This window comes from Zootoca vivipara, chromosome 13, assembly GCF_965207765.1.
Source record: "Zootoca vivipara chromosome 13, rZooViv2.hap1.1, whole genome shotgun sequence".
Classification (NCBI taxonomy): Eukaryota; Metazoa; Chordata; class Lepidosauria; order Squamata; family Lacertidae; genus Zootoca; species Zootoca vivipara.
The window spans coordinates 51984174-52006441 of NC_142596.1; the positions used below are offsets into that span (position 1 = coordinate 51984174).

General features: G+C 46.6%; 1 long non-coding RNA gene across 1 annotated transcript; it reads right to left on the bottom strand.

Annotated features, from left to right (window-relative positions):
• Positions 1-13595: 13595 nt before the first annotated feature.
• LOC148683726 (uncharacterized) lies at positions 13596-20737 on the bottom strand. Its single transcript, XR_015946852.1, has 4 exons — positions 20631-20737; positions 18572-18618; positions 15070-15161; positions 13596-14210 (listed from the first exon to the last, which is right to left on the bottom strand). It is a non-coding gene; the product is annotated as an uncharacterized LOC148683726 (long non-coding RNA).
• Between the last annotated feature and the right edge of the window lie 1531 nt (positions 20738-22268).

Consider the following 22268-nt stretch of genomic DNA (forward strand, 5'->3'; position numbering starts at 1 on the left):
GCAAAAGAAGGCTTGGGCCGCACATTTATTTCCTCTAAAAGGGGTGGAGCAAAATGAAATAAGTTGACCTGCAGAAGGTTGTGTAATCAAAATGTAATCTCCAGGGTTGAAAAGAGTTGAAAACTCTAAACCACTGGGTGGGGGAGGAGAAATCAATCCACCAATATATTTTTTTAAAGAACCAGCAGTTTATTTATCTATTTTTTAAAAGAGAGCAAGCAGTTTCAACATTACATATGCCTGTTCTTATGTGTGGACACTCTTGAAGGTAATGAAGGAGCCCTACAGAGACAATGGACCACCCGTCTGTGCTGTGAAATCTACTGCAACACAGGGGTACCTTGGTTCTCAAATGCCTTGGTACTCAAACAACTTGGAACCCAAACACTGAAAACCCAGGAATAAGTGTTCCAGTTTGCAAACATTTTTCGGAAGCCGAACATGCCCCATTTGGAGTGTTACGCTTCCAGTTTGAGTGCCACACTTCCGTTTTGAGTGTTACGCTGAGGTCTGTCTGTTTTTGCAGCTTTTTTGTTTTGTTTTTGTGACTGTGTGGAACCCAGTTCAGCTACTGATTGATTGATTGTGTGACTACAGTACAGTGGTACTTCCGGTTGCGAACGGGATCTGTTCCGGAGTCGCGTTTGCAACGTGAAAAGCCTGCAATCTGAAGCACCATACCTGCGCATGTGCGTGGCTCGATTTGGTGCTTGTGCGCATGCGCGAAGCACAATTCAGCGCTACTGCGCATGCGCAAGCAGCGAAACCCAGAAGTAACCCTTTCCAGTACTTCCGGGTCACTGCGGGATGCAACCTGAAAAAACGTAGCATGAAGCGGACATAACATAAGGTATGACTGTACATTGTTTATTGCTTTCATTTTATGGATCAATGGTCTCGTTAGATAGTAAAATTCATGTTAAGTTGCTGTTTTAGGGGTTGGTTTTAAAAGTCTGGAATGGGTTACTCCATTTTGCATGACTTTCTATGGGAAAGCGCGCCTTGGTTTTGGAATGCTTTGGTTTTGGAACAGATTTCCAGAACGGATTAAGTTTGAGAACCAAGGGACCACTGTACAGGGTTTTCTCTCCCTCTCCCCCAACTCATACCTGGAACTATGGAAATCCATCCCCAAAGGATCTGGTCAGTACCCGTCTTTTTACGGCTTCTGGGAAGTTTGCAAATCATCCCCGTTCCAAAACGCAGATACTGATGTGCTATAACAGAAGTTTTCTAAATACACGCAGCACCACATTGCTTTGGTGTAAAAGAATTTCAGAGACTCCAATTCTTCTTCTTCTTCTTCTTCTTCTTCTTCTTCTTATTATTATTATTATTATTATTACAATTTGTACACCACCCTTCATCCACAGATCCCTGGGCAGTTCACAACATAAAAAATACAATATGAGAAACACCAAATACATGATAAAATCAAGAACGAAAAGCAAATCAATAACCCCCTCTCACCATTTTCTCCACAGAGCTCAAGTTACTATGCATGGCTCTCTCCTTCCCTATTGATCTTCACAACAGCCCTGTGAGGGAGTCAGGCTGCAAGTGGGAAGGTGGCAGTAGAAACTACCTGAGGGGAAGCCCCCTGGCAGCCCTGCAGGGCTGTTGTGTTGAAGTGGGGCAACAAAGAGACGGTGAGGGTCTTTCTTGGGCTTCTCCCCTTTGTCGCCCCACTCTGGAGATGTCACCCCCATCTTCAGAATAACAACTCCTTAGAGTGTCAGACTTTGACCTGGGAGTCCAGTGTTCGAATCCCCACTTGTCCACGAAGCTCACTGGGTGTGACTTTGTGCCAGCCACTGTGTCTCAGCCTAACCTACCTCACAGGGTTGTTGTGGGGATTAAAGGAGGAGCTGGAGGAGAATTGTGTAACCCAGCTTGAGCTCCTAGGGCTGCCCCTCCCTGCCCCCCACCCCCCGGCTACAAGGCAACTTGAAATGCAGTGTGTGTGCATTTGTGAAAATAATGTGTTCAAAGCCCCAGTTTCATGAGTGCTAAGTGCTAGGTAGAAACACTTTTATTTGCCTAGGCCTTTAAAAAAAATTGATCTGTTTTTTTTTGGGGGGGGGATTGCAAACTATACTTCACAGTGATATCCATCTGTCTTTAATTATGAAATGTTTGTCCAGGCCTTTGAATGCAGGATATTGGGGTGGTATTATCGCTAGATTGTTCAGCATCTAAGCATCAAAACAGCGTTTTCTGAAGCTGTTACTGGTGGAATAGGGATTTTGGGGTGGGGGAGCGAGATGTACCATGGCAATGGGAGGGGGCTTTGTGGTCTTTTTTGAGTGAGTCATATACAAGCAGTGCTGACTCCGTGGTCCCTCTGAACTTCAGGGAGGGGGCTCTGGTAATTTCGGGCTGATCCTGGTGCCCCCTCGCCCCTGCCGATCGCGGAGGGGGAGGAGGGAAAGCTGGCAAGGGAGAAGGGAGCTTTCCTTGCCCCGCTGTGCCCCCTCCCCCCGCCCCTTGGCCCTGCCCCTTGGCCCCCCTTGGGCCCCCTGATTTTCATCCTGGCTACGCCCCTGACCACACATTTAAAGTTCTATGATGCTACAATTCCCAGAGCGATTTAACAACCAACCCTTCTTGGAATTGTAGAATTTTAGAGTTGGAAGGGACCCAGGTGGTCTTCTTATCCAAACCCCTGCATTACAGAAGGGCCACCCCAGGACAGGCAAAAAGCCAGTGAAAGGATTTCTGCTGCCATTCAAAACCTTTGCTCTGCCCTTAACCACAGTTAACATGCTCAGACTTGTCTGGAGTCAAACCAGAGCAAGAAAAGAGTAGCAAGCAAAGAGGTTAAACGTAGCATAAACAGGACTGGTGTGGTCCAATGGGGACAGAGGACGGCGGGAGGGGGGGGTCACTCCAGCTCTGTGCTGTAGTAATTCAGTACCAAGACCCCCATCTTCCCAACACCCCACACGACAAAGGCGGAAGCAAGGGAAGCTTTTGTTTTTGCAGCAGGGCAGAATGTTTCTACTGCCTTTAAGTTGAAAGAGCCCAGAAGCCATGGCTGCCATTCATATCCCTGCAGAGGTGAAAGGAGTTCACATGGTGTTTTGTTTGCTGCTTGGCATTTCTGCTGACAGCTCAGGCAGCGGCAGGGGCAGGGGCGAATCCTGACTGTTTGCTTTGCAGTGTACCCAGAAGGGTGACCGGCCGGTGAACTGATAAGTGTGCCGCAAACTTACTTGATCCCCTACTTGCCGGATGGGAAGATGCCATGCTGCCTTCTTCATCTGCCAGTTTGGCTAGTTTGACTGGTCTCGGGGTGCTTTCATTAGAGTTTCCAGGCACGTGCCATGCTCTGAACATGTTCCTGGACATGTTCCTGGACGGAATGGCAGCCATTCTGCTCTGGTCAGACCTCACCTGGAGTACTGTGTCCAGTTCTGGGCACCACAGTTCAAGAAGGATACTGACAAGCTGGAACGTGTCCAGAAGAGGGCAACCAAAATGGTCAAAGGCCTGGAAACGATGCCTTATGAGGAACAGCTTAGGGAGCTGGGTATGTTTAGCCTGGAGAAGAGAAGGTTAAGGGGTGATATGATAGCCATGTTCAAATATATGAAAGGATGTCATATGGAGGAGGGAGAAAGATTGTTTTCTGCTGCTCCAGAGAAGCGGACACGGAGCAATGGATTCAAACTACAAGAATGAAGATTCCACCTAAACATTAGGAAGAACTTCCTGACAGTAAGAGCTGTTCGGCAGTGGAATTTGCTCACAAGGAGTGTGGTGGAGTCTCCTTCTTTGGAGGTCTTTAAGCAGAGGCTTGACAGGCTTATGTCAAGAATGCTTTGATGGTGTTTCCTGCTTGGCAGGGGGTTGGACTGGATGGCCCTTGTGGTCTCTTCCAACTCTATGATTCTATGATTCTGGACATTTTATCAGGCCACTGTGTAGAACAGGGTCACCTGATGTTTATTTGGGCTCATGGGGTCTGAAGTGGGCATGATGGAACTGGAGCAAGACCTTCCTTGGAGGATACACAGTAGAAAGCTCAATAAAGATGTCAGCCCGCTGTGCGGTGGCCGTGGAAAAGGCAAATGGATCATTTGGAAAGGAACTGGAAATAAAACTGCCCATATCATAAGGCCATTATGCAAATCTATGGTGGGACCACATTTGGAATACAGTGGACGCTCAGGTTGGGAACGTGATCCATGTGGGAGGCACGTTCGCAACCCGCAGCATTCACAACCCATGTCTGCGCACACGCGGGTCGCGATTTGGCGCTTCAGTGCATGCGCAAAGCGTGATTTTAGTGCTTCTGCGCATGTGCGCGCACCAAAACCTGGAAGTAACCCATTCCGGAACTTCTGGGGTTCGGCGCGGAGCGCAACCCGAAAATATGCAACCTGAAGCAGCTGTAACCCAAGGTATGACTGTACTGTCTATGTCCAGGGCCAGATTTAGGTTTGATGAGGCCTTAAGCTACTGAAGGTCGTGGGGCCCTTTCTATGTCCAGCTGTCCTTTGTCAACAACAAATTGTCGCTGTTTTTTGTGTTGAATATATGCTATATGGTTATTTATGGACCCAATAGGTATCTAAAGCCATTTGCACATAACAAAATATGTATTTTATCAAAGTAATTGCTGAACTGAAATACAATTAAGAATAAGTATATTAATAGTGAAATACAATTAAGAAGAAGTATATATATTGGGGGGGGGCAAGAGAGTGGGGCCCTAAGCTACAGCTTGTTTAGTTTATACGTAAATCTGGCACTGTCTATGTGGATTGAAATGAAAAAAACTTAAAGTCAATTGGTGACCTTTTCCTTCAAAATTATAGGAAGGGCTTTGTATGGCAGCTTCACCATTTCCTTCATTTGGTGCAGGGATTTTATTTTCAGGATTAACAGGACTCACCCAAACCCATAGCAAAGGCTCCTGTTTCCAAAAAAGGAGAGGGTGGGTGGCGGTTTGACCCCTCCACCACTTTTAATCAAGATAAGGAGTGGAGGAAAAAGGAAAACTGGGACCAAATCAGAAACTGGGATGACTTCTGTAATTCTGGGACTGTCCCTGGAAAACCGGGACAATTGGAGCATATACTATGCGGTTATGGAAATGCCAGGGAAATTGAATTGTGTCAATCATGCCTTGCTCTCCCAGGCCTTTGGGGATCATATTTGAGTCCAGGAATGGAGAACCAGTGAATATAGTCAGGCTCCCGTCAGCCCCGGCCAGCATGCTCAGTAGTCAGGGATGGTCAGGGATGGTCTGGCAATGTCTGGAGTCCCTGTGTCTTCACTGTCACTGCATTAGCAATTGGAACAATTTACTTTTAATTGCTAACTTAAGATGATTTCAGGCTGCTTATGCCGAGTGGTTGTGTTCACTGCATTTTGCGCGAATCACCCGGAGGACACTGAGAACGGGCTGTGAATAAATGTCAAAGTAAAATAAATTGTTCATTTGCCTTTGTAAATTTACACCCCACCAAATCAACTAAAGTCCCAGGGCAAGTAATAACCATAAATACAAAAGCAAAAGGATAAAAAGGTGCTTAAAACTCTTCTTTGATAAAGATTTTTTTTTTCTGAAAGAAGTTGAATAAAGACAGCCAAGAATCAATACTAATTTCAAGGAGGAGAAGTCGTAAAAGCAGCGAAATACTATTTGAGGCTGAGAAAACAGGACAGGTTTTCCTAAGCGCCTAAAAAGCAGGGGCAGCCCACACAAGGCCCTCCAGATGTTATGGGAGCACAATGCCTCCCATTGTTGCTGGTTCTTGGCTGGGCTGACCGAGGCTGGAGGAGCCTAAGAACATCTGCAGGAGATTCCTGCAGGATTGTGGTGAGAACGCCCATCAAACATCACTTGAATGGGAGTTGCCCAGTCTAGCCACCTCCATGGAAAGGAACCTTTGCAGCATTGGTGGTAAGCATACCAAAAAGCAGACTGCAGGCTGGATCTTCCCCATCAGGGGTCACCAACCTGGCACCCAGGCCACCAAAGAGGGGCATTCTCTCTGCTTTTCAGAGTTTTGCTTTCTCCTGCCCTCTGCTGCTTCTTGTTCATTCACGTGTTTATTTCATTTATATTCCACCTTTTCTCCTCTAAGGTGAAGCTCAATGTCACTCCCCCCCCTCCTCATTTAATCCCAACAACAACCCTAGACTGGGCGGAGACTGAGAGTGCATGGCTGGCCCAAAGTCACACCTAGTGAGCTTTATGTCAAGCGGAGGGGGGATTCGAACCCTGGTCTCCCAGGTCCTAGTCTGACACTCTAAGCATTATACCACACTGGCTCTTGTGACACTGTGCTGGGTTTCCCCTCTTGTTCTTTTCTCCTCCCTTACTGTTTACATAGTTGTGATGAAAGTGCTTTAGCTTTGCAATAAAAGTGCTTAAGTGCAACTTCAAGCGGAATCACATTCTAGCCTGGATAGCTCAGTTGGTTGGAGCTTGGTGCTGATGACACCGAGGTGGCAGGTTCAATCCCTGAAGCCAGGGCTGGATTTAGGTTTGATGAGGCCCATGGCTACTGAAGGTAATGGGGCATGGGCGTAGGCAGGGGGGCAGGAGGGGGCAGTTGCCCCCCCAGAAGCAGGGCCGCTGGCCAGCCCGGTGCCGCCTCCCGTCTCCCTTCTCCCTGGCTGGCTGTGGGGCGGGTGGAGGGAAAGCCCCAGAGCCGTGCAAAGCGTTTGGCTGGCTTTCCCTCCGCCCACCCCACAGCCAGCTGGCTAGAGGACGTCTCCCTTCTCGCTGGCTGTGGGGCGGGTGGAGGGAAAGCCAGCCAAACGCTTCGCGTGGCTTTGGGGCTTTCCCTCCACCCGCCCCACAGCCAGCCGGCTAGAAGGGATGTCTCCCTTCTCCCTGGCTGGCTGTGGGGTGAGTATAGGGGCTGGCTTTCCCTCCACCCGCCCCAGCGATCGCGGAGGGGGAGGAGGGGATTGGAACAGCCTGATTTCGGGCTGAACCTGGCGCCCCCTGGCCCCTGCCTATCGCGGAGAGGGAGGAGGGGGTCGGAGCAGCCCGATTTCGGGCTGATCCTGACGCCCCCTTGCCCCTGAACGACCATGGCTTTCCTTGCCCCACTGTGGCCCCTCCCCTCCCGTGCCTTGCCCCCGCCCCTTGCTCCCCCCAATTTCGATCCTGGCTACGCCCCTGTAATGGGGCCCTTTATATGTCCAGCTGTCCTTTGTCAACAACAAATTGTCGTTTTTTTGTGTTGAATATCTGCTATATCAGGCATCCCCAAACTGCGGCCCTCCAGATGTTTTGGCCTACAATTCCCATGATCCCTAGCTAACAGGACCAGTGGTCGGGGAAGATGGGAATTGTAGTCTGGAGGGCCGAAGTTTGGGGATGTCTGTGCTATATGGTCATTGATGAACCTAATAGGTATCTCAAGCCATTTGCCCATGTTGCCCTGCAACCAGTCCATGCAGAATGTAGCCACCCTATATATAGAAAGGAGCAAACCAATGATATTTGAGGGAGCAGGTGGGCCCATGACTTACATCACAGGAGCCTACACAACACAAAATACTGTTGCTATGTGTAGGTTTAATTTTATTTGTATTTTTATCTTATATTTTGGAAATGTACAGTACATCCAGGTGTTTTTTTCCTTTAATTTTTTTTGGGCCCCCAAGAGAGTGGGGCCATAAGCTATAGCTTCTTTAGCTTATACATAAATCCGGCACTGGTTGTAGTCCAACAGTATCCAGAGCCTAGAGGTGATCTATCCTGGTTTTGATTAGCTGGAGAACCAATCCAAACTGTGTCTCTCAACGCTAATTAGAACTTAGCTTTTCGGGAAGCTATGCAAGACACAAATGTCACTCCTCGCTACTAGAATGCATCAAACAGTGGGACAGCTGCCTTAATAAAAAAAAATCCTTTACATTTTTTGGGGGGGCCAAGAGAGTGGGGCCCTAAGCTATAGCTTCTTTAGCATATACTTAAATCTGGCACTATGCTGAGCCATGCTCTGTAAACCTTTACCAACTGTATCCTGGTGCTAAATGTGAAGCCAGCCTCCAAGTCTTTTCCCAGCCCTGCCTGGAGATGCCTGGCATGGGACCTGGCACCGTTCCAAGCAAAGCACGAGCTCTACCCTTGAGCTACGGCCTTGCCATTGGGGATAATGCTGGGTGTGGCAGAAAAAGGTCTCGGTGTATTACCTCCTCTCTCTGTTGGGTGAAGCAACTATGAATCAATATTGGCAAGGTGCCCCATGGAGCCAGCACACCCTGCCTGTGGCATGCGATCCTGAAGGGTTCACGAAAGGGTAAAGTCATAATATCGCTCCAAGGTTTTGTTTCCACCACCACCACCCTTTAAAAAATTGGGGGGGGGGTGAGATGTGCTTGTTCTCACACTTGCATACTTTGGAACCCAGTTCCTCCATAGCTCGTAAAAGTTCTGAAGAAATGCCAGAGTACTGTGGCAATAAAATGTGAATATGCCACAGAGAATTCACGACCGGGGAGAAGAAGCGACTGAAGAAGAGTGGAAAGATTTTAAAGTTTATCTTTAAAAGTATGGTAAAATTGTATATTAAGATTAAATTTAGAAGTTTATAGAAGCTGCGGGTTTAAGTATTATGTTAAGTAAATTGATGTATGAGAGAATTGAAATTGTAAAGAGTTTTAAATAATGAATTGGAAATTGCTAAAGATGAATGAGAAATGAACCGCAGATAGAGGGAACTCGAGGAAGTCCCCTCTAATAATGTTAAGGGGGAAGGATTATAGTCTTTGGATTTTTGTGTTGTTGTTTTGTTTTGTTATTCTTATAATGTTTTCTTTTGTTGTTTTTGTTTGTATTTGTTGTGTTAAAGTGCTGTGTTTTCTTTTCTGTAAAATTAATAAAAATTGTTTTTTTAAAAAAATGTGAATGTCTAAGGGCAGAACAGATGCCTTTCAAAGTCCAACGATGATTCAGTACCTTGGGGCTCTTGTCAACATGTTTGTGTAAGCGCAGAGGCCAGCCGAGTTCATGTCCAGAGAGAGAACTTCTGCTCTCTCTTGTGCAAGCAGAGAGGAGATCCAAGGGCACAGAGAAATGTGGCAGACAGTTTACAACACAGGTTCCAATCGGAGCTATTTCCATGGTTGATTGCAGTAGATTGTGGCATTGGTGCGTGCAGCTGGCACCGTTCAATATGGAATGTATTGCTGAATGAGCTTTCCTGAACATGCTCCTGTTCCTTATTACAAATGTATCTTGTAAAGCATCGAGGAGACATCCTGAACAACTAATAGTTTGTGCAGAGGTCAGCACAAGTAATCTGGAAATTAGCAAAAATTAATCAATGCTCCTGTAGAAGATTGGATTACAGATAGACCGCAGTGAGATAACCTTAAGGCATGAAGCAAGGATAACCTGTTTAGTTAGGCATTGCTCGCCAGGACTATATGCTTTCAATTCCTAATTAAGCAAACAGACAGAATTTTAATAGAGAGGAAACAAACAGAAGAAAGAAATATTGGAACGAAAGGAATTGCTCGTCCCAAAGTCCACCTCCCCTCTCTGCTAGGATGCATTGGCTAAAATGAGTATAAAAACCCCTGGATTTTCAATGGCTGGTTATCTCTTCAAGTTCCAACAAGGAATTTCACAGTACTCAACGCTCTCAAGGAACCAACACACACATATACCTTTCCTCCTCCCTTTCTCGCTTTGCTTTTCATGCAGGTTCTGTGGCAACATAGCCAGGCTCACTTTCTTTAGCCTTTTGGGAATAGTTTGGTCTTTTTTCTACTCTTTGGATCAATGTGTGTGTGTGCAATGAATGATCTGCTGTCTGAAGCAGCATTTATATCTTCCGTCTCTTCCATTTCATGCCATAAAGTTAAACCAACCTTTCTTTATTGCTCCGGTGTGAGAACTTCGTGTGGGTGTATGATTAAGGGTGAACACCAGTTCATAACAAATACATGTTATAACTCTAGCAAAAGGTCTTAAATCTCTTGGCAGTGTGTATAAGGAGACCCAAAGGTGGTGGTGGTGGGGGGTTCAGAAACAGACCTTGCAACACACTTGAAATATACTCGGAGTCGAGAGTGACTTTCATGCTCTTTATTCAGCTCATAGTCATCAAGGAGAAGAATGACTCTTTTCCCAAAACCATCTGCTTATATACATTATTTACACAATGGGCCTTGCGTGATTGGCTACTTCAGGGCTACACCTGTGGGCCAATCAGGTTGTGGATTGACTTCTGCCTGCAGCCTGATTGGCTGCTCATACAGGCCAATCAGGTTGCTGATTCACTTCTGCCAGCCGCCTGATTGGCTGCTCCTGCAGGCCAATCAGGTTGCGGATTCACTTCCACCTGGAGTTGGATTGGGTAGCTCCTGTGGAACAATCAGACTGCTGATTCTGAATCCTATTGTTCTAGGATTCAGCTCAGTACATAACAACACTGTACCCCCCAGTGTAAAGTCTGGGGGGCAGGTTTGTCCTTCCAGGGTACTCCAGGTCCCCCACCCTGCAGGTTCACCTGCCATTTAAGAAACCCAAATGAAATCTCGCATCCTTTCACTCATGGAAACAGAAATGGGGATGGAGAACACAGCTTCCCAGTGAGAAGGAAACCGGCCCCTTACTTCTATCGTTGAGCCTAAATAGATGCAGAGAACTTGAGATGACGGACAAGCAACACATAGGCTCCAAAGCTCCCCATTTATTTAATTAATTAAGCCATTCCACCTTTCCTCTAAATAGGGTTGACCGAAAAAGGAGATTGAGAAGGGACACATTCCTGCCTTAAAATGCAGCCAGTTCATTCTTTTCCTCAATTTGGATCAAAGCTGAGGGGTTTGGGGGGGAGGGGTGCACCTCAAAATACAATGTTTCAGAAACAATAGCAGGCCAGAGATTGTTGTGAGAGTGGGGGGTCAGCCTGAACAATGCTCCCCCTTCCAATTCCTAGTGTCCTGTACCCAGCAAAGGTCAAAATGTGACAGAGGATTCTGTGGCTGAACCGGTGTGGTGTGATGGTTTGAGTGCTGGACTAGGACCTGGGAGTTCAAATCCCTACTAAGCCATGAAGCTCGCTGTGTGACCTTGGGCCAGTCGCTATCTCCAGCCACTGGAAAGGAGAGGCGTGGCATGCCTCCAGTGATGTGGAGGGTGGGCCTGTACCAAGGCTGCAATCGCCACTTCTTTCTTCATTCCCCTGGGGAGAAAAGGGGTGGATAACAGAAGCCAGAGGAGGGCTTTCAAATGTGTTTCAAGGGACTACCCACTCTCTTGTGGACGGCACAATCTAGAATCAATCTAGATTGAAAGCAGCATGTTGAGGATGAGGATAGAATATTGCATGATCTAGTTATCTCCCGCTTGGACTACTGCCATGCACTCTGCGTGGGGCTACCTTTGAAGGTGACATGAAAACTACAACTACAGCTGCTGAGACCATATAACACCGGTCCTGAAAGACCTACATTGGCTCCCAGTACGTTTCCGAACACAATTCAAAGTGTTGGTGCTGACCTGAAGGAGCATCTCCACCACCATCATTCAGCCCGGATATTGAGGTCCAGCTCCGATGGCCTTCTAGCAATTCCCTCACTGCGAGAAGTGAGGTTACAGGGAACCAGGCAGAGGGCCTTCTCGGTAGTGGTGCCCTCCCTGAGGCACACCCTCCCTTCAGATGTCAAGGAAATAAACAACTACCTGACTTTTAGAGGGCATCTGAAGGCAGCCCTGTTTAAGGAATTTTTTGATGTTTGATGTTTTTATCATGATTTTTAATATTCTGTTGGGAGTTGCCCAGAGTGGCTGGGGAAACCCAGATGGATGGGCGGGGTATTAATAATAAATTAATTATGGTGCTGGAGGAGACTCTTGAGAGTCCCATGGACTGCAAGAAGATCAAACCTATCCATTCTGAAGGAAATCAGCCCTGAGTGCTCACTGGAAGGACAGATCGTGAAGCTGAGGCTCCAAGACTTTGGCCACCTCATGAGAAGAGAAGACTCCCTGGAAAAGACCCTGATGCTGGGAAAGATTGAGGGCACAAGAAGAAGGGGACGACAGAGGACGAGATGGTTGGACAGTGTTCTTCAAGCTACGAACATGAGTTTGACCAAACTGCGGGAAGCAGTGGAAGACAGGAGTGCCTGGCGTGCTCTGGTCCATGGGGTCACGAAGAGTCGGACACGACTAAATGACTAAACTACTACTACTACTACTACTACTACTGTGTAAAGGGGAGATTGTTGAAAAGACAACTTCAAGAATACTTCCTGGGAATGAATGCTATGGTGATATTACACAGGTCTGTCAACCACTGCAACTACTTCTGAGTCATTTCCAGGTCCGGTTCAGCACACTGTTAGGCAACTCTAACAAAAAAACTGCAGAGTGCCAAAGCAGGAAGCTGCATTTAACAAGGGATGTTTAATATACTAAACCATGGAAAGTCTTGTTTTTCTCCAAAGCACCTAGTTATTTAAATTGGGCTGGCACTGGTGGGTTGGTCCTGTCTCTGCAGGACACCCCCCACCCCCCAGCTTTGCTAGAATGAATCAGAGTCGCATTCACGCTAATGCCTTTCTTTCTGACAGTTCCGATTGCTGTGCAAGGACAATTTTCAATGCATTATCGTTGCTTGAGTAACAATTGCCTTGTTCCAAGCAAGAGAGCACACCTTGAACATTGGGGACCTTGGTAGGCTGCTGAAGTCTTTTCTTCTCTTTTGAAGCCATTAATTAACCTGCTAATGATTTCTCCTGGATGTGTATGCCTGTCTTTAATTAAGATTGTGTCTGATCTGTTTCTATTGCAGTTGGAGCAGAAGTGAGTTGAGGAGGGATGTTCTCTGTTGAACGCCACCTCCTGGGTCTCTTCCCCCTTCGGTGTCCTGCGTCATGTTTTGAAGCAACGCTGCCTTGCATGTAAAATGCAGGCAGATATTGGATGGGCTTGCATCGCAATAGCAAATGACGAGGATCGGGGAGAACTGTCAATGGCAGTGGTTTTCAACCTTTTTGAATCTGCGGCTCCCTTGACCAAGCACAATTATTCTCTCCTGGGAACCACTTACACTGGAAGATAATGGGGTGCACGTCAAAGCCACTGGCTTCCTGAATGTTCCTTGGAGAGAAAGAGAGAGAGATGATGCAGGAAATAGGGGCTTCAAGTTAATGAAAGGAGGGCCCTCTGGCAGGGGGCGGGAGGAAGGGGGTGGGTAGCCCCAGGTGTCACCACTAAGGGGGGTGACAAAATGGTGGGCGGCACTCACCGCGGGGCCTGCAGCTTGCCCAAGCCACACGTCTCTCCTGGCATTGGCACAGTGGCTTGGACGCCCGCAGGCTCACCGCTGCCCCAAACGGTCCGCCTGCCGCCTCCCCCTCAGCTTTAGGGCGGCTGAGTGGGAGGAGGCAGGCAGACTCCTCAGAGGCCCCACAGAGCGTCCTGCCCTGGCTGGCCCCGCCCCTGGGTGCACGGCACGTGTGTCACCCCAGGCGCCCAATCGGCTTGCTCCGCCGCTGTCCCCTGGGGCTCCCTTGAACATTGCTCAGGGTGCCACAGTGCACCGGTTGACAACCAATTGTCTATGGACTTCACGACTGCAAAGACATGGTCATGACTGTTAGGCACATTCATATTATTTCATTTATTGCATGAGTTTGACCAAACTGCGGGAGGCAGTGCAAGACAGGAGTGCCTGGCGTGCTCTGGCCCATGGGGTCACGAAGAGGCGGACACGACTAAACGACTAAACAACAACATATTGTACCTCAGACAATACAAATGTTTTAGGAATAAAAGGGGATTTCAAAATATAAAAGCAGACTCTCCTTCTCTCTGTCCTGCGATCCTTCCCACATGTATTCTACGGCTGGAGAACTCCATTGCCAAATCCATATACCTGAGAATTTTGAAAGACAGGTTGGCTTCCATGTGCGGATTAGTTTGAGAAATGTGGATCTGGCAGGTTCTGATTAAAACATGAACTGATTTCCCCTCCATGCCTATTTAAGAGGTCCAAAAGCAATGTACAGCCATGAGTTGTCTCTCTGTACACATCTAGCAAGTGTCTCCAGTTTTCTTCTGGGAACAACACCTGAGGCTTCCGCACCTGCTCTCAGAGGGGCTGGGACGTGACCAGGGTTCACTCTTTCTCCTTTTGGGGAGCACCTCATGGCACCATTTTCATAACTATTGGTTACTCCGGCACTACGAAGGCTTGCTTGCTCATCTCCAGGTGAATCTACAGCAGGGTGAGAAACGAAAGAGAGCAATTAGCTAATGAGTCAACCCAGCTTGACATTCAGACTCCGGGCGGAAGATCACAGGGAAGTATCGGCGCTTTGGTTTCGCTGGCTTAAATTAAAACATGTGGCTCAATCCTATCCATGTCTTGGGCAACAGCGCCAGACACTGGCTTGCCCATAGCACCTTCCTTTGGGGGGGGGGACTGATGTCTCTTGGGTGACAGAGGCAGGATGGGTGCCAGCCTAGTGTCAGGTGTACTCCCAGCTGCCTTTCTGAAGGAAGGGGGTTCTGCGTAACAGGAGAAGATGGTGGAGAACAAGGAAGGCTCAGGGAAGCCTCCCCCTCCCTTTCCACACACACACACACACACACACACACACACACACACACACACACACACACAGAGGTGCACCAGACATCCAGCCTCCTCACCGGAGTTTCCTTGCAGACCCTGAAGGAGAAATGGTGCCCCAGGACTGCAATATAAATACTTTGCATTTACATAGAGTGATACCTTCAGGAATCAACCTCCACCTCACCTGTGATGTGCAGGTGCCAATTAATTGGTCCGGTTAATCTAATCAATTGTCCATTAGATCTTCCACAAGATCCCCTGACACAACTGATGCGATTGATTTTTTTGCAGAAATAATCCGAACCCTAGACTTTGCCGCTGACACCTCTCACTCTTAGGCATTATGCTTCAGCCACTCTGGCTCTCAACAAAATTGGATTATTCCCCCCAGTTTCAGACTGAATAGAATCAATGGTGCTTGAACTGTACGACCCATATTTACTAGTGCAAGAGCTGAATATATTTCCCCCCAAGACTTCATATCTTCTTCTTCTTTTACCTCCTTGAGCTTCCCGCTGGTGAAGGTTGGAGAGAGAACATTGTTCATCCTTTGCCTTCAAGATGTGTTGGCCTCCAAGATCCCAGCTAAACCTATACCCAAGAGAAAACAAAGCAGTTTCGAACCATTGAGTGGCATAGTCAGGTTTTGAACCCATGACAGATATGGAACCAATAATATCCAACAGGGAATTGTAAACGGAATAAAAATGGAGTGCAGTGGTGACTGGGTCACTAAATTCACACATGACTTTTGGAAAGGAGTTAATCTGCCCACCCCATTACCCCACCCTGCCCCAATTTGGCACCAATGGAGTGACGTGTATAAACTCTCCTCTTTTCATTATACTATAGTTAAGAAGTTGGTGAAGGCGGTGGAGAACTCTTTCACAAGGACGGCTTTTATAATAGCCAGATCCAGCATAGCTAATATAGGCTTTCGTCCCTCGTAAATCCTGGATTAAGAGTAAGGAAGAAGAGGCACATTCTACTGATTCAAAAAACAAGCGAGCTACAGGTAGCCTTCACCTGGTGCCTTCAAGATGTGTTGGCCTACATCTCCCATCAGCCCTTGGCGACAGGGACAGATGGGAGCTGTAGTCCAAAGCATCTCCATCGCGTCTGATTGGTGAAGGTTTTCTAAGGGAGTCTGCTATAGCAGTTAATGGTGAAGCCTCTAGCAGGGACTCGTTCCTGGTTTGATGTCACATAAAGATGGTTACAGGTAGGTAGCCGTGTTGGTCTGAGTCGAAGCAAAATAAAAAAACTCCTCACCCACAATAATACAACCACCAGACTTAACATGGACACTGGTACCAGAGCCTGCAATAAACCCAGATGCCAACTTTGCTGCCACATACACCCGGACAACACCATTACTGGCCCCAACAACATCCAACATACCATCTCAGGACAATTTAATTGTTCATCTTCTAACATTATGTATGCCATCAAATGCCAACAGTGCCCTTCAGCTCTCTATATTGGACAAACAGGCCAAACCCTACGCCAAAGGATAAATGGACATAAATCTGACATCAGGAACAACAAGACAGAAAAACCAGTAGGAGAACACTTCAATCTCCCAGGACATTCTATACAAGATCTCAAAGCAGCTGTTTTATTACAGAAAAATTTCAGAAACAGACTGGAAAGAGAAGTTGCTGAATTGGAACTCATTACCAAGCTTAAAACCACGGAGCCACCTGGGATGAATAAAGACATAGGATTCTTATCTCATTATGCATGATCAAGCTTTCTTTAGCGCCTCAGCCCTTGCTTTTCCCCCACAGGACCTATTGCAGTAATCAGCAGTCGTAAACAGCCATCAACAGGTTTACCACTCTTACAGCCCATCACCCATTCCCATCACCCCCCACCCCACCATCTGAATATATATAAGGGTCTGGTTGCTTCTGTTTCAAGTGTATCTGAAGAAGTGTGCATGCACACGAAAGCTCATACCAAAATAAAAACTTAGTTGGTCTTTAAGGTGCTACTGAAGGAATTTTTTTATTTTACATAAAGATGGGGCAGTCAGAAGAGTCTCTAGTGGCGTATGTGCCTGAAGGCTCTTTGCTGCTTGCTTGCTTCCTTACTCTCCCAGTGCCCATCCTCCATTGTTTTATAAGCCAAGGGAGCAACACCTTTTGCTAGTCAAAACCAACTAGAAAAACACATCCCAGAAAGAGGGTTGCCCTGTTACTCTGCTGAAGCAAAGAAAAAAGTCGATGCAAGAACACGTTTCTGGCACAGCATGATGCTGCCTGAAAGCTCCTGTGGAAGCATTTGCATGCATGAGCAAGGAAGACCCACCAGCTCAGAGCTTTAAGCTTCAATGTGATACTGTACATGTTTGCCTGGGAGTGTGGCCTCTCTGTCCCCTTTTTGACAATATTGATTCTTAGTCTTCTTTCTGCTCAGAAATTCTGTCTTCCTTTTGCTTTTCAGCAGTAAGCTATCAGAGGCCACTACAAGGCAGGGTCTTATCTCTGCATATTTCCTGCCTTTCCTTTCCTAGCAATGGCATTAGCAACAACAACAACAACAACAACAATAATAATATATTATTTATTCCCCAGCCACTCTGGGCAGTAAAATACAATACTGTACAGTAATTCATCAGATATTAAAAGCTTCCCTAAACAGGGCTGCCTTCAGATGTCTTCTAAAAGTTGGATAGTTGTTAATTTCTTAGGCATCTGATGGGATGGCGTTCCACAGGGCAGGCGCCACTACCGAGAAGGCCCTCTGCCTGGTTCCCTTTAACTTTGCTTCTCACAGGGAGGGAACTGCCAGAAGGCCCTCAGCACTGGACCTCAGTGTCCAGGCAAAATGATGGAGGTGGAGACGTTCCTTCAGGTATACTGGACCGAGGCCGTTTAGGGCTTTAAAGGTCAGCACCAATGCTTTGACTTGTGCTCAGAAACTTACTGGAAGCTAATGTAGGTCTTTCAAGACTGGTGTTATGTGGTCTTAGTGAGTAAGTTGGGCCATAGCTGCCAAGTCTCCCGTATTCCCCGGGAAATCCCCATTTTTCCAGCTGTTCCTAGCTGAGAAAACTGATTTTTTTTGCGTTTTGCCGGTTTATTCTGGCGCGGCGGCCATTTTGGAACTGGGCGGAGTATGCTCAGAAGCCACTTTTGATGCTGCTCTGCCCAGTTCCAAAATGGCTGCAGTGCGACTTCTGGTGCGGCGGCCATTTTGGAACTGGCAAAGCAGCATCAAAAGTCACTTCTGAGCATGCTCCGCCCAGTTCCAAAATGGTGGCAGCGCTACTTCCGGTCTGCTACTTCCGCCCGGTCCCTTATTTCTCTGACAGCAACTTGGCAGGTATGAGTTGGGCACAGAGACCCTCATAACTGCCACCTCAAAAAATGCTTATTATGCCAACTGTAACATTAGTGAGAACCAATTTGAGGGTGATACCTAACAGATAAGAAAGGTGTTTAAGGTAAAAAAAAACAACTCCATGTTTGGAACCTCCAAATGAAAGTTAACTTGAACAGTCCACAAACTGTTCATTGGTTTAGATAGCCAACAACATTGTTAGAAAGGATTGTGGATGCCACAATCCACATGTATGGAAAATACTATAAAGGTGTCATGAATTTTGCATGCTCCGCCCAGCTTTTGGAGACATCCGCCGAGCCATTCTTTGGCTTGAAGAACTGGCATAATGAAACCCCCTCTGAAGGGTAACAGGAGTGACACCCATTTAACTTAATGGGGCTTACCTGTGAGTAGACATGCAACTGCCCCCTGGCAGACTGAAGGAGCTGCATTCTTAAGAATGGCAATGCTAAATAAGCCCACAGAATAAAAGGCAGAAAACTACAGACAAGTACTGGAATGTTGTCTGTTCCTGGCAAGCTTTTGAGATCCCAAAGAGATCCAGTTGCATATTAAGTATTTTCCCACCCCAGAATATTTCCTCCTTGGGGTCAAACAATGAGATTTGGGCTAATCTGAGAAATACAAACTTTTCATAAAAGGTCACTTACCCCCAGGTCCTGCCATGTTTTTGAAAGCACTCGGTATCAAATACCATCTGGGGGAAGAACATTTAAGAAAGTTAAGAACAGCCTTTCTGGGCTGGATTTGGGCCACTTTTCAGGAGCACATCTGATCCCAAAAAGGGGGGGCAGTGTTACCATATTCAAGGAGGGGTGCCTTTCAGGGCCTAACCCCCCCCTTTAAAGGACTCAGAGTCCCCCAAGTTTGTTAGCAGACAGAGATGAATGAGCTGAGGCAAGTTCCAGTGAAATCAAAGCTGATCTTTATTATTCTGTTGATAATAGTAATAATTTTATTATTTATACCCCGCCCATCTGGCTGGGTTTCCCCAGCCACTCTGGGCAGCTTCCAACAAAACATTAAAATACAATAATCTATTAAACCAGGGGTTCCCAAACTAAGGCCCGGGGGCCAGATGCGGCCCAATCGCCTTCTAAATCCGGCCCGCGGATGGTCCGGAAATCAGCATGTTTTTACATGAGTAGAATGTGTCCTTTTATTTAAAATGCATCTCTGGGTTATTTGTGGGGCATAGGAATTCATTCACTTTTTTTCTTCAAAATATAGTCCGGCCCCCCACAAGGTCTGAGGGACAGTGGACCGGCCCCCGGCTGAAAAAAGTTTGCTGAACCCTGTATTAAACAATTAAAATCTTCCCTAAACAGGGCTGTCTTCAGATGTCTTCTAAAAGTCTGGTAGTTGTTTTCCCCTTTGACATCTGATAGGAGGGCATTCCACAGGGCTGGTGCCACTACCGAGAAGGCCCTCTGTCTGGTTTCCTGTAACATCGCTTTTTGCAGTGAGGGAACCACCAGAAGGCCCTCGGAGGAGGACCTCAGTGTCTGGGCTGGATGATGGGGGTGGAGACGCTCCTTCAGGTATCCTGGGCCGAGGGCATTTAGGGCTTTGAAGGTCAGCACCAACACTTCAAATTGTACTCGGAAATGTCCTGGGATCCAGTGAAGATCCTTTAGGGCCAGTGTTATATGGTCCCAGCAGCCACTCCCAGTCACCAGTCTAGTTGCCGCATTCTGAATTAGCTGTTGTTTCAGAGTCACCTATTGCAACAAGTTCCCTGCCTCCTTCATAAGAGGCAAAGACTCAATGCAAGGTGTAAAAAGACTATTTAAAGACTTTTGAAAATTGCCCACCCCCAAAAAACATCATTCAAACATCACAGAAAGAGGTGGTCTACAGACAGAAATTTTAGTGTGTGCCTTGACATGATACTGGATAATGGTTGCAGTTTGCATCCTTTGGGCCAATATGGGAATATCCCTTTGCCAGTGCAATTTTTCTAGAAAAAGAGGTGCCGGAACTCACTATGAACGCCTCCTCCTTCTCTTAGAATGGCAATGGTACCCACCAGAGAGGTGCCGGAACTGAGTTCCTGTGAGTTCCTGCTGAAAAATTCCTGCCCTTTGTCATGGTAAATACTTTCTTCCCTGGATCCCTTTGGAAAATTTACCCCTATTGATACACAGAAGATGCTCCATCGACAGTCTGCTCAGCTTGCCTCACTGGTTTCGCAGGGAGGAGTAAGGCCCTAGGAGAGGATTATTCACACACGCCCTGCATAAACCGATCAGGACCTCAAAGCATGGAGGGGAGGAATTAATCATATTTAATTGCTTTGTATACCCCGCTTGAGAGTTGTTGTTTTTCATTATGCAGGATACAAATCCTTCTCAGTAGATAAATAAAGTAGTAAACTGATCTCCAATGAACAAAGTCATGCAATGTCTTAAGATAAAGAACAGGCAGAAGTGCAGCTGAAATCCTCTCGTTCAGGTAATCATAACTGCTGAACTTTAGCCTAAACAAAATAAATAAATAAAAATCCTTCCAGTAGCACCTTAGAGACTAATTAAGTTTGTCATAGGTATGAGCTTTCGTATGCATGCATACGATGCATGCAGAAGTGTCTGAAGAAGTGGGCATGCACACAAAAGCTCATACCTATGACAAACTTAGTTGGTCTCTAAGGTGCTACTGGAAGGATTTGTTTGTTTGTTTGGACTGCGTCAGACCAACACGGCTACCCACCTGTAACTAGAACTTTAGCCTGTCCTTCTCCCTGACGTGCTTCATTCAATACACGAGTCTTTCTCTCTGGAGAAGACCCAGCCCAACAGAAGAGGTGCAGACCAGAAAACGAGGCAGGAATTTGTCAGTTCTGCCCCACTAAGCTTTCAATAGGCACTTGCTGCATGAAGAAGGCCACTGGCCTGCACAACTCCTGAACGGACCTCAATGAAATCACCGATTCATTCCTAGAGATTAACTTGCTGCACACCCCGCTCTGCCTATGGAATACACAGAGGCTCCAAAGTCCACCTGCTGATTTCTCCCTTTCAGGTCCAGCTCTTCCCTTTCCTGTTCTGTTTATCTTTAGCAAACATACTTGTGGGGTTTTGGTTTGGTTTGGTTTTTTTGCTGCACTTTTTTTAAAAAAAATCATTATTTATTTTTATACTTGCATTGTGTGTGTGTGTTAAGTTACGTATTAAAAGATGACAATGCCAAACTAAGCATCCCACCTTCCCCTCCCGACCTGAAGGCCAAAGTTAAAGAGCAAAAAAGCAATGATGTCACAGTAAGTTGAAAGCAGCATAAAGTTGGACATTATTGTTGAACTTGTTGTTCCAAAACATTACAACACACACACACACACACACCCACACACACACACACACACACCATGAGTAGGAGTAGATGGCCCATGGGGTAGAGTAGATGGCCCAGTGTCTGAAGAAGTGTGCATGCACACGAAAGCTCATACCTATGACAAACTTAGTTGGTCTCTAAGGTGCTACTGGAAGGATTTGTTTTGTTTTGTTTTGACTGCGTCAGACCAACATGGCTACCCACCTGTAACTAGAACTTTAGCCTGTCCTTCTCCCTGACGTGCTTCATTCAATGCACAAGTCTTTCTCTCTGGAGAAGACCCAGCCCAACAGAAGAGGTGCAGCCCAGAACCCCACTGCTTTATTCTGCAATTAAAGTTGCCAGAAAACAAGGCAGGGATTTATCTGCCCCACCCTCACTAAGCTTTAAAAAGGGAGTTGATGTGGGCAGAAAGCAATTGGCCTGCACAGCTGCTTCTGGCAGGACCTCAATGAAATCACCCACCGATTCCTAGAGATCAACTTGATGCACACCCTGCTCTGCATTTATGATAAAGAGGCTCCAAAGTCCACCTGCTGATTTCTTCCAGCTCATTGCTTCCCTGTTCTGTTTATCTTTAGCAAACACCCTTGGTTTTTTTTCTGTACTTCATAATAATAATTAAAAAATCATTATTTATTTTTATACTTTCAGTGTGTGTTGAGTTACATATTGAAAAGATGGAAATGGCGAACTAAATTTCAGTGGGTGTACTCTGAATGAAAGTTAGTTGGATGCAACACACGGAGCCCAACATTATTCTTTTTTCACAGGCCTAGGAGCTGGGTAGCAAAAGGTCACCCAACCCCCGTAAGGGATATTTCTATAATGTTATTTACAAGGTTGTGTCCACAAAGATGGTCCAGAGACTTCAGTTATGGTCAGTGGGAGTTTGCTCAAGGCCAAGTGATTAAACCACATGATCATAGAATCTTAGAGTTGGTAGGGTCCCCAGGAGTCATCTAGTCCAACTATTCTTCGTCAGCAAAAATTCACAGGTCAAAGTGTACCAAATAT